The sequence below is a fragment of the Saccopteryx leptura genome, chromosome 3, assembly GCF_036850995.1.
Source record: "Saccopteryx leptura isolate mSacLep1 chromosome 3, mSacLep1_pri_phased_curated, whole genome shotgun sequence".
Classification (NCBI taxonomy): Eukaryota; Metazoa; Chordata; class Mammalia; order Chiroptera; family Emballonuridae; genus Saccopteryx; species Saccopteryx leptura.
In genome coordinates, this window is record NC_089505.1 from 58608672 (window position 1) to 58615649 (window position 6978).

The window sequence follows — 6978 nt, forward strand, 5'->3', positions numbered from 1 at the left end:
CGGGGCTGCAACTAGGGCCTCCTTAAGTTTTTGAAAAGACTCTCGTGCCTCCTCTGTCCATACAAATTGTTCCTCTTTTCCCCGTGTTAACTCATGCAAAGGTTGGCCAGCTCTGCAAATCCCAGTATCCAAAGTCTGTAATATCCCACAGCACCTAAAAATTCTCGTACTTGCCTCTTACTTACAGGCTCAGGAATCTGTAATATAGTCTGAATTCTTTGGCTAGACAAACTACGTTGTCCTCCCCTCAAGTCATACCCCAAGTAACTCACGGTTTGGGTGACAATTTGGGCCTTCTTAGCAGATACTCGATAGCCCATCCGTTGCAATTCTTGGAGTAGTTCTAACGTAGCTTCTTGGCAACTCTCTTGGTTTGGGGCTGTGATAAGGAGATCGTCCACATACTGCAGCAGCACAATTGAAGAGTGGCCGGCTTGAAACTCCTGTAAGTCTTTGCACAAAGCCTCATTAAATATGGTTGGGGAATTCTTAAAACCCTGAGGGAGCCTGGTCCAAGTGTATTGGCCTGAAAGTCCCTTCTCAGGATCATTCTACTCAAAGGCAAACATTTCCTGACTTTGCTTTGCTAATGGAATGCAAAAGAAGGCATCTTTCAAATCCAATACTGAATAGAAAACATGAGTCGGTGGCAATGAACTTAATAGGGTATAGGGGTTTGGCACAGTAGGATGTATGGTCTCTACCCGAGCATTCACTTCACACAGGTCCTGCACTGGGCGATAGTCCTGAGTTCCAGGCTTTTGTACTGGTAGCAAAGGAGTGTTCCAGGCAGAATCCTAGTTTCTAATAAGCGCCTCAAGTGCTGTGCTATACCCTGTTTAGCCCGAGCAGGCACAGGATACTGTCCGATGCATACTGGGCTGGCATCGCTCCGCAACAGCACTACTACAGGCGGCTGATGTATTGCCAATCCCGGAGGATTGTTTTCTGCCCAAACTCCAGGAACCTGCTGCTTTACTTCCTCGGGGATGCCCGTAAACCCGCTCTTACCTTCCGGGAGGGAGGCAATCAGGTATTCTTCTGATATTGGTACAGTCACTAATACCTTGCCTTCTGCATTCTTCTCCTGGTTGAAGGTTATTGTTGCTTGAAATTTTTGCAACAAATCTCGTCCCAACAGCGGGTAAGGGCAGTCTGGAATAATCAGGAATGAATGAGTAATAGTCCCTCGCGCCAGGTCTGTAATCCGTGCAGTGGCTCGAGGATATGAGACAGCTTTGCCAGTGACCCCTATTACCTTTGTGGATTCCTTTTGTAATGTCCCAAGTGGTCTCTTTAGGACAGAATAAGTGGCCCCCGTGTCAACTAGGAAGGTAGTTGGTTTCCCTTCAATTGACAGTGTGACCATAGGCTCCTGGGGGCCAACAGAAATGGAGCCTTGGCCCCGTCAATCTAATTGGAGCAAAACTTGTGAGCCTTGTTCCTGATTTACGGCCTGTAGCTTAGGGCAATCCTTCTTCTAATGACCTTTCTCTTTGCAGTAAGCACACTGGTCTTTATCTAGTTGCTTCTGCGGGAAACTTCCCTTCTTTCCCTTAAAGGGCTGCTGTTTCCCTTTTGGTCCTTTTGATTGCTGTGCCAAGAGTAGTTTTACAGCTGTTCTCCCTAACTCAGGGTCATCACGATTGACAAAGACTCTCTGTGCTATTTCTAATAATTCACTCCTATTCTTTCCCTCAAATCCTTCTATTTTCTGGAGTTTCTTTCTAATGTCTGGGGCTGCCTGAGTGACGAAGGTTATGTTTATTAGCTTGCGATTTTCCTCTGCCTCAGGGTCAATAGGGGTATAAACCCGGTAGGCCTCCATTAGCCGCTCTAAATATGCAGCAGGGGACTCATCCTTCCCCTGAGTTACCTCACCTACCTTACTAAAGTTGGTTGGTTTCTTAGCAGCTGCCCTTATTCCCCTTAATAGAGCCTGGCGATATTAGGTAAGCGATTCCCTATCCCTGACATTGTTAGGATCCCAACTGGGGGGGCTCCTGGGGAGCGTCCTCTCTAGTTCCCTTTCAGTGCCCCCCTCTTCCCTAAATACTTTTTCAGCTTCTTGGCTGATGCGGGTTCTTTCTTCCGTTGTGAACAAAGTGTGCAAAAGCTGCTGGCAATCATCCCAAGTTGGTTGATGGGTCCTGAAAACAGTCTCAAGCAAAGAAATTAACCCTGAGGTTTCTCTGAAAATGACGGGGTCTGATGTTTCCAATTATAAATGTCACTAGTAGAAAAAGGAATATAAATCATTCGGGACGGTGCATGTGGTCCTTCATCTAGTGGGGGCAACACCTCCCTAAGAGGTAACATTGGGGCACCTTCAGCAAAGGAAGGTTGAGCCTAAGGGGTTCCCCCCCCCGGGTGTGGGGAGGACTCTGGACATTCTCGGGCACAGTTGAATCTGGCTCCCTGGGCTTCTGATAAGGAGGAGGATAATTTACAGGGTCTACTATATCCTCATTAACATCAGAAAGGACCGGATACGATTTGGGAGGTTTTTTTTTCAGGTGCAGGTGGAGCGGAGGGAGGGCGAGGCTTAATGTCCGCAGCGCTCACACAAATAGCTCTCTTAACCTTTTGATTTGCTTTTATGCACCTCTTACTGTACCCAGGTTTGTCTGTAGCTACATCTATCCAAACATCTATATACACATATTGATCTGGGTGAGGCACCTGATATATAATGGCTCTTACTGCAAAAACTATGGGCAGATCAAAGGTTCCTTCAGATGGCCATCCAACCTTAAGAGATGGCCACTCCACCTGGCTTAAAGTCCGGAGAGTTTCTCGATCGGGTGGAGGTCCCCATAACCCTGAGCTCTCTTCTGAAAATCAGAGAAGTTACTTAAAATGCAATCAAGGGGGGATTTAAGAGTAGATTCTTGCTGTCCCATCTCACGGTGCTTGTTCTTCTCAGCCAGGTATGCTTCTAGTCCTACAAAGACAACACACAGGATTCCCCACCCTATAAGCAGGGTGATCCAAATAGATGAGCGTTGATCACACTACTGGCAAACAAATTAATACCAAACACAACAGTGCAGCAAATCCCAGGAGGGCAATACACAAAATTTCCCACACAATCATTCAGGCTAAACAAACAACCAGACAGCAGCACGGCGTGGCGCGAGTGAGCTCACTACTTTGAAACGATCGATCGATTTCAGACAGAAACAGAAACCTCGGCCGGCAGCATCCTACCCTTTGGCCCGAGTGTCTGGGCGGGTCACTGACAGCATCCTGTCTGCCACCACAGACTGTAAGTGCTCCGGAGCCAAATTACAAAAACAAGAAATTCTACAACAAAATACTCACCAGCTCAAACAGCTGTTCCGCCTGTCCCCAGTCAAGATTCCCATAATGGGCAATCCCGGACGAGCCCCCATAAAATGTTACACTCGCCGGGTAAAACAGACACTGGAGACGTTTGGAGAGTTTCAGACAAAGTTTTATGGCCAAGAGAAAAAGAGAACAAAGCAAAATTAAGCTGCGCAGGGGTGGACTCAAGTGGTAGTCACAAGAGCCACACCGAGCGCCTACAATCTAGGGGTTTTTATAGCGTAGCAAGCAAGCAGTTCATACAGAAGCGAATTTGGCGTTTAGCAATTGGCTCCTCCAAATTAAATTTTTAGTCATGTGCCTTAGCAACCAGTCATACAGTTGAAAGCCCCCAGCTGGAAATGTCCCTATCTATCCCTTAGGATGTGGTCACATTAACTATCTTAGGAGTTTTTACGACTTCCTTATCTCAAGGACTCATCAGCTCCTAGTCATCCTGGGAGTCTAATGACTTCCCTATCTCTAGGACTCATCTGTCTTATTCATCCTGGGAGTCTGGTCTCATCTATTCCGGGAATGTGCTGTACTTACTGGACCAGTTCTTTTTAAGTTATTTTCCCAAGCCTATTAATGTATTTTATGGCTTTTATTCGAATGTCACAGTAGTCAATAAAACCAGTGGTGGTTTTAAGAAATTTTAGTGACTTTACTAGAAAGCCTTGTTGCCAAAGGGTTATTTGCAACCAATTAGAAAATGATTTTGCCAGCAGGAAAGGGATAATTTAAAAAAGCCAGACTTAGCCTAACCAGGTGGTGGTGCAGTGGATAGAGCGTCAAACTGGGATGTGGAGGACCCAGGTTCAAGACCTCAAGGTCGCCAGCTTTAGCACAGGCTCATCTGTCGCTGGCTCAAGCAAGGGGTTACTCAGTCTGCTGCAGCCCCCCAGACAAAGCACATATGAGAAAGCAATCAATGAACAACTAAGGTGTTGCAATGCTCAACAAAAAAACTGATGCTTCTCATCTCTTTGTTCCTGTCAGTCTGTCCCTATCTATCCCTCTCTCCGACTCTGGAAGAAAAAAAAAAAAAAGCCAGACATAGAATCTATTGCAGAAGGCATAATGTCCGAGTGTTTCCATTTGTGCCCAAATAAATACTAAGCAAGGTAAAGAAATTGTAAAAACAGAGAAACTTGCTCAAGTAAACATTTAGAAATAGATTTTTCTGAAGTAATTTAACAATTAGGTAGAAGCTTTTCCTACTAGAAATGAAACCACAATAACAGTTAAGAAATTCTTTCCAGAATTAGTTTGCCCATTCTAATGATGGGCCTGCATTTGTATTCAAGATCTCACAGCTAGTGAAAAAGGCATTCAATATTATCTGGAAATTACATTGTGCCTACAGGCCCCAAAAGATCAAGGCAGGTAGAAAGCATGAATCAAATTGAAAAAACTAACCAAATTTGTTTTTGAAAATGGTGAAAAGTGGCCCACCTTAGAGCAACATACACCCTTTCTTAGCCCTCTAGCACCTATACCTCCTCCTGGGCCAGCCTGAGGGACCACAGCTCCATGAAGGACAAGGAGACCACGGGTCACATTGGAGCAGTGATGAGGCCAATGGACACCACAGGGCACACCAAGGGCTACCACAAGGGCATGGTGCTTGGCACATGGCTGCTGGCACTGCCCATGATGATGCTGGCTATCCCGCTGGTCCACAGGGAACACAAAAAAAATTCCACCTGCCGGCCAGGAGCCAAAACACCTAAATGTGCCTATCTGACAATGACAATATTTTGGACCAGCATCACTGTGGCCCCGGATTCATCCCAATGAATGAGGAGCGCCGCCAAGTGCCAGTGGAATAGCACAAGCAGCAACAAAAGCATTGCCGCCAGGCGGTGGCGGCAGAGGCGTCACCATCCACCACCCTTCCAACACAGTCCCACAAGTTCAATCCTCAGTAAACAAGCGGGCCAACCAATGCACCACCAGCACCAGCACAATTCCACTAGGGCCAGCAGCAGGCTGGAAGTCGCCAGCATCCACCAGGGCCACATCCTGCTCCCTTCATCGCTCAGGAAGGGAAGGGACAATATAAAAGGCCACTACAAGCCTCACACCATCCATGGGTTGGTCCTCAATCAGAAGGACTTGTCCCCCACAAACGGCGCCAGGGAGTGGGTCTTCCATACGCCACATTTCCCACACCCCACCACAGGGAGGGGATTTGGCACTGGGCTCTTCCCTGTTCACTCACCGTTACTGAGGGAATCCTGGTTAGTTTCTTTTCCTCCCGCTGACTAATATGCTTAAATTCAGCAGGTCACCACATCTGATCTGAGGTCACGGCTCAGAGTAGGGTGCGTGCGCACACACACCAGAGGGACAAACCCCACTAGGGGAGGAGAGGGAGCAACAAGGGAGGGACACGCAGCGTGCCACGCCGACGGGGGGCCACAGGGGAGGAAGGAGGAGACTTCCACCCTCACTGCCACCGCCTACCGCATGCGACACACCCACTCCGCCTTCCCAGGACACCCAAATCCCCAAAACTGCGCAGAGGAGAGACAGAGGGAAGGACAGCAGGTGAGGGGGCACACAAGCCGGCAGGCGCAGGGGGTTGAAAGGGCAAGGGCATCACCGCCCTCCCTTCCCAAACACCACGACTGGCGGGGGGGTGCCTCACAGGACAAAGGGCGTGCGACCCTCTGCTCCCCCTCGGACACCTACGCACCGTGGGCTCGGGGCGCGAGACGCGGCACGGCCACAAACACAGGGACAAGATGCGCAAAAGGCAGGAGACACCGCGGTGTCCCACTGGACGCCCGACAGGGCACGCGCCCCCAGGGCGCGGCTGCGCACACGCAACACGGCCTTGGCGCAAGCCGGCCCCCCACCAGGGGCAAGGCGAGGAGTGGGGGCCCGCAGGGGCGCGTTCCGGGAAACACCAGAGGAAGCCCAGTTCCCACTCACACAGGACACACCTACCCCTCCCCATGAAAGGCCACGTGCAGCGCGTGGAAAGAGCTCCCAGAGAGACCACGCAGAGGCCCGCGGTGGGCCTTCACACCCTCGGGCCTCTCAACACCCTCTCACTCTCGCGGGCGGTGCGACCTGCCCCCAACAACACCAACACCGGGTCAGCATGGGGAGGGGGGGTCACAGGGCTGCCGGTTGTCTGCACTTAGGGGAATATAGGGCGCAGGGCACAGGCCCTGGCCCCCTGCAAGGAAAACCCCCAGCTGCACAACCCCAGGGAGGCAATGGCACACCCCAGGACACAATTGATCAGCAACCGACACTCAGACAGGTGTAGCCCTGGGAGGAACCCGGGGCCGCAAGTGCGTTCAAAGTGTTGATGATTAATGTGTCCTGCAATTCACATTAATTCTCACACCTAGCTGCGTTCTTCGACACACAAGCCAAGTGATCCACCGCAAAGAGTCATACAAGTTTTGCATTTGTAACGGGTCTTTTTAAGAACACATCCTCTTTTCCCTGGCACGGCACTTACCCCCACCACCACCACCACACCCTCTCTGGGAGGGAGGGCAGGGAGGGAGGGTGGTGGGCACTGCAGCAAGGGGGAGGGGGAGGCACATTGCAGACAGCAAAAGGGGGCGCGGGGGAGAGGAAGGGAGGGCCACCGGGGTAGAATGGCATCAAACAAGGGCAGGGAAG

At 50.1% G+C, this 6978-nt stretch overlaps 1 non-coding gene across 1 annotated transcript; it reads right to left on the bottom strand.

The window, feature by feature from the left end:
• Nucleotides 1-6593: 6593 nt before the first annotated feature.
• Nucleotides 6594-6743, bottom strand: LOC136401700 (5.8S ribosomal RNA). The gene has a single exon (XR_010750707.1). It is a non-coding gene; the product is annotated as a 5.8S ribosomal RNA (ribosomal RNA).
• Between the last annotated feature and the right edge of the window lie 235 nt (nt 6744-6978).